The following is a 5677-nucleotide window of genomic DNA, read 5'->3' as shown; positions in this document are numbered from 1 at the left end:
GGCCGCCCCTCGCGGCTGCCGGAGTGGGCGGGCGGTGCGGGGGGGCCGGGGCGGCGGGAGGGGCGCGGCGGGGCGGGGCCTCCACCCTCTTTCCACAGCCGCCGCCAAGGCCCGCGCCCCGCCCGGCCGAGCGCGCGCCCAGCCCGGCCTCGACAGCCGCCTCCCTCCCGCGACCCACTCGGAAACCCCCACCCCGCGATACCCGGGGCAGCGCGGCCCCCATGCACCCTCCTGCATCGCACACTGTGCCAGCGCCTGGGGCCACCCGTCGAAAGGGGACGCAGACCCAGACCTGGCGCCCAGGAGGGCATAGTGTGCTCAGCGCCGGGAAGGGGCAACACCGAGATTGTTGTTTAGTGGCTCAGCCATGCCCCACTCTTTGCGCCCCCAGGAACTGAAGCCCATCAGGCTCCTCTGTCCACGGCAAGAATACAATCGCGGTCTCTGTCTCCTGCATTGGCAGGCGGGTTCTTTAGTATGGAGCCACCTGGGAAGCCCAGCACAGGGATGGTGGGCCATACGTGAAGAGTTGTCGGAAGGCTTCCTGGCGGTGGTGACCTAGCCTGAGGGCCAGGACTTAGGCGGGTGGCGGGAGGAGGGGCGCTGGTGATCTGCACATGCTGGGTTTAGGGAGGTGAGCCTGTGTGCACACAGAAGCGGGCAGCGGGATCTTGTAGGCCATGCAGAAGCTGGTTAGACTTCACTTCAAGGAAATGGGGAGCCACTGAAGGCTCTGGAGCAGTGCAGTGAGGTGGTCAGAGCTGCACTTTGGAAAGAGTCCCCTGACTTCTCTGTGGAGAAAAACAGAGGCAGGGACGCTGGAGGAGGCTACTGTTCAGGAACTAAGATCCCACATGCCCAGCATGCAGCTCCCCAAAACAAACAATGAAACAACAGCAAGAGGAGTCAAGGAGATGGAATAGGCAGGATTTGGAGGTGGGGGCAAAGGACCTAGACCTGGAAATGAGGACAGAGTCTAGGTTTCTGGTTGGGCAGTGGGGAGCTGGTGGTTCAGAAGGAAGATGGCCGGATGCACTTAGCTGCACACCCCTGTGGGCTTCCATGTATCCAGCAGAGTTCTGAGCTAGATATTAGGAGCCTGTGGTATACAGATGGTAACTGAGGCCACGGGAGTGATGTTCAGGGAAGAAGTGCTCAGGCCAGGGCCATTAACATTAAGAGGACATGCATGGGGAAGAGAGGTCTGCAAAGGAGATTTGGAAGGTGGGACTGGGAGTTGGGGGGAAGCCAAGAGGGCATTGACTCAGAAAGCAAAGGCAGGGTGTTTCTAGAAGGCCAAGGAGGCCCAGGGTCAGACATCACAGTCCTTTGGGACTGGCAGGGGCTGGTGGTTGGGTTTGAAGGAACAGGAGTCAGGTGGCAGAGGCCAAAGGAGTAGCCACTGAGGAGGAAGTAGAGGCAGCGAGTGCAGGAGGAGTTCTAGAAGGCATGTTGGGGCGAGTGGGTGTGTATGTCTGTCTGTCTGGTCTAAGTAGGAAAGACCATCCACAGGTCCAGCAGAGAAGCAGGAAGGGCCTACGGCTGTCTGTCTCTGGGTCTGGGCCCACCTCCATGGCCCCCTCCTTCTCCCACCGCTTGCCCTCCAAGGGCCTCCCACTTTGCCGTACCCCTGCCAAGGTACACACCAGTCCCGCCACTCCTAGACGGGGCCTCTCACCCTCACCCACCTCCGGAGTCTGGGCCCACTCCTATTCTGGCCCTCAGAGTGGGGCGGGGTTGCACGGGGTCTTTGGGCCTGGCCTCCTGGCCTGAGCCAGCACAGAGGGACTGCAGGGGAGCCAGGCTCGGGCACTGCCCAGGGAAAGGGGAGGGGGCCTGGGTGGCAGGATACCTAAGAGGAGACTGGCTGGGATGGAGAGCTGCGGCCCTTCCCCAAGCTGGTGTGAAAACCAGGCCCTTGATGGGGATCAGATGGGCCTGACTGGCCAGGGAGGGGGTGGGAGCTAAGCAGCGGGGACTCTGCAGTCAGACTGCCTGGGTTCAAGTCCAAGAGCCACCACTCATCAAATGTGTGTCTTGAGCAAGTTGCCTAACCTCTGAAGCCTCAGTTTCCTCATCTGAAAAGCTCTCATAGGCTTGTTGTGAGGATTAAATCCATTAATCCATGTAGAGTTTTTAGCTCTGAGTATGAGCTGTTCTGGGGTGGGTGGGGGAAGGGAGTTCAGTGATGGGGGTGCTGGTGAAGCCAGCAGTCAAGGTACCTCTTGTGCTGGGGAAGGGGTTCCCATGGGCTCCATGCGCACAGTTGCTGCAATACACACTTAGTCCCCCACGTGATCTTACCTCTGATTCTTCTGCTGCTGCTGCTGCTGCTAAGTCGTTTCAGTCGTGTCCGACTCTGTGTGACCCCATAGACAGCAGCCCACCAGGCTCCCCCGTCCCTGAGATTCTCCAGGCAAGAACACTGGAGTGGGTTGCCATTTCCTTCTCCAATGCATGAAAGTGACAAGTGAAAGTGAAGTCGCTCAGTCATGTCCGACTCTTTGCTACCCCATGGACTGCAGCCCACCAGGCTCCTCTATCCATGGGATTTTCCAGGGAAGAGTACTGGAGTGGGGTGCCATCGCCTTCTCCGCTGATTCTTCTGACTCACCCCTTAAACTTTCCTGAGCCCCCCGTCAGCCTGGTTCTATGTGCCTCGTACATCCCCAGCCTCTCTTCTTCTACCCCTGCTGAAGGCCCTGCAGGCAGAGAGGGCTCCAGCTCCTGCACCTTTCAGCCAGTCCTAGGAGGCCAAGTCTGGCCCTGTCCGGTGGTCATGTGGTCCCTGGTCTTCACTGGACCCTTAAGGCGGGCCTCAGCTGCCCCTCCCCAAAGCAAGGCTGAGACAGTCTTGCCACGACCCTCCATAGCCACCTGCTGTTCTACCAGTTCTTGGCCCAGCAAACTTCAAGACAGGAAATGAGTGTCTGTGTGCCATAGGTCGCAGACTTTCCTGCCAAGGCTCACCTCTGGGCTAAGCCAGGCCAGACGCCTGGCCGGTCCCCCATCCCACCTGCCAGGGGCTTTCAGCCTTGGTCTGTCTCTGGTGGTGCCTAGATATCAGGGGGTCAGCTCTGCCTGTGATTGCCTGCTGTTGCCTGCTGTGTGGCCTTAGACAAGTTGCTCCCCATCTCTGGACTTCATTTCCCTCAGCCACAAGAATCCGAGGCCAAAAAAAAAAGGATTCAAGGACTGTTCTAGGCCTGAGTAAGGGTAGGAAATGTGATGGTTGGTTAAAGTGAACCAGACGAGGCCCGTAACCTGCTTAGCACAGCCCTGGCAGAGCCGATGGTGGCCTCTCCTGCCCCGTTTAGAGCACGGGCTGAAGAGTCACGCAGACCTGGGCTGGGATCGCAGTTCTGCCTCTTGGTGACTGTGGGCAAGTGACCTCATTTCTTCAAACCTCAAACTCCTCCTCTTTAAAAGGGGGATAATGATAGTCCCTGATGACAACAGCTAACCCTTGCAGGGCTCTTACTCCACACCAAGCACTGCTCTAAGCACTTCTCATGGATTAGCTCGTTGAATCCTCACACCAGTCCTTTGAGATGGATAAGAGTATTGTCCCCACTGTGTAGACAGAAAACAGAGGCACAGAGGGGTTAACTGACTCACCCATGGTCACCATGCAGGCTGGCTCCCCAGTCTCCCTGCTTTCCCACCATGCTATCAGGCCGCTTAGAAACAGTGAATATAAAGGGCTTAACCCAAGCCTGGCACATAGTAGTGACTTAATTAATGTTAGCAATTGTTATTACTGTCACCGTGATTCTCCCATTCCTTCTAGATTTCTGTCTTGACAAGTCAGTAAGAAAACTCTCTGGGCTCCAACCACTCTAGGTTGGAGCCTGCGGAGGCCCTGAATGGAATCTTCCTCTTGCCATCTCTTCCATCTGCCAGGCAAACTGAGGGGAGAGAGGGACGTTCACACGGATGTGTGGCCTGGGGTGTGCAAGTCGTCTGGGGAGGGGGTGGGTGCTGGTAACTGTCCCTGCTCTCCCAGGGCCTTGGTGATTCTGCACACCCTCATGCCCAACCCACTCCCTAGGGGACTGGACTCTTGCTTCTACAATTGCTGGGAAGCCCTTCCCTCTCTTGAGCCCTTCTTTCTTTCCAGCCACCAGAGGCCTCTCTTACAGAACTAAGGTAATAAAGACCCCTCCTGCAGCCCCCTCCATTCTCCTCACTTCCACCCCCAGGGACCTCTCAGCCCTATCCTCAAAAATCCCAGTAATGCCATGGAAATTGAAGTTACCTTAAATATTCTAATCTTATAACAATTTTGCTTCAATCAACATCTAAATGTGACCACATGTGCCCAGACCACCCAGAGGCCTGGCTGGTGGTTTGGGGTTGGGGGTAAGTTTCTAGACAGATGGAGGGCAAGAGGGCTGCTCTCAGGAATGGTCTGGCTCAGGAGGGGCTCCCTGGGGGAGAGGTCTGCAGGTCACTGAGTCCCTTCCTGGCCTGCTCACACTGAGCAATCCTCAGGCAGCCTGGGAAGCACAGGCCTGGGCGGAGTCTCCTTATACTCCCTCCCAGCTGGGCTGGGGGAAGGCTGGGGGCTGGTGATGCTCAAAGGCAAGAGGAGGCTGGGGCTGGCTTCATGGGCCTGCAGCTCAGAAGGGCTTGGTTTAAGGCTCTTTTGGGTCATCTTTTCTGAACCAGGGGCTCTGCATTTTCGTTTTGCCCTGAGTTCATACTGCCCACCCACCCTCTCTCTATGGGCCCTCCTTACTTCATTCTTACACTTAGTCAACAGTGAATAAAAATTTATTGAGTATCTGCTTTGTGCTGAAAATGATGCTAGACATTTGGGAATACAGCAATGAACAATTGAGGCATGGCCCTGATTTTGCAAAATTACCATCTGCAGACACTCGTATATCCACACACAGCAATTCTGCAAGATAATTCCCCCAAATATCATGTTCATCATAACTGCCAATTAGGGAACACTCAGCCTAGGCCAGGAAATACACATACTTCATTTTGTTTTATCCTCAAAACAGTCAGCAAGGTAGGCATTATTATCCCTATTTTCCAAATGAAAAAACTGAGGACCAGAGATCCAATTCTTTGTCCAGAGTCACATAACCAATAAGTGGCAGAGCTGGGGCTCACCCTTGTCTCTACATTTTCAACCTGTCCTCCCCATCACCATACATGCCTTCAGCTGCTTCCCATGGATAAAATCTCCCAGCATCGTGTCTCCAGCCCTCAACTTGGGGCTACATTTTCATTAAATGAAAGAATTCACATAACAGACACACTCCTCAAGGAACACAGGCAAACAGTCACTCAGTGAAATACAAAAACACACATATGCAACCCAGAATATACTGGAGAAGAGCTTGGTGTCCAATACTGGGCTGTTTTGGTTCAAGTCCTGAATCTAATATGTATTAGCTGTGTATCTTGGTTTTCTTATCTGCAAAATGGGAATAGTGCTAGGAGAATTGGGAATGCTCAATGAGAGATGCATGTGAAGTGCTTAGACTAGCACTGGCAGAGTCGCTCTGCAATAAATATTAGCTGTTGCTATGAATAACATTGGTCTGCACTCACTCACATGCTGCCATGCTCTTCTTCACGCCATCTTCCCAGCCCTCCTCCAGCCTGGCTTGGTCCTAGATGCCCCCATGACTGATGGTCCAGGCCTCCAGAGCTAGGA

Source organism: Oryx dammah, unplaced genomic scaffold (assembly GCF_014754425.2).
Source record: "Oryx dammah isolate SB20612 unplaced genomic scaffold, SCBI_Odam_1.1 HiC_scaffold_28, whole genome shotgun sequence".
In the NCBI taxonomy this organism is placed as follows: Eukaryota; Metazoa; Chordata; class Mammalia; order Artiodactyla; family Bovidae; genus Oryx; species Oryx dammah.
This window is presented reverse-complemented; position numbering follows the sequence as displayed.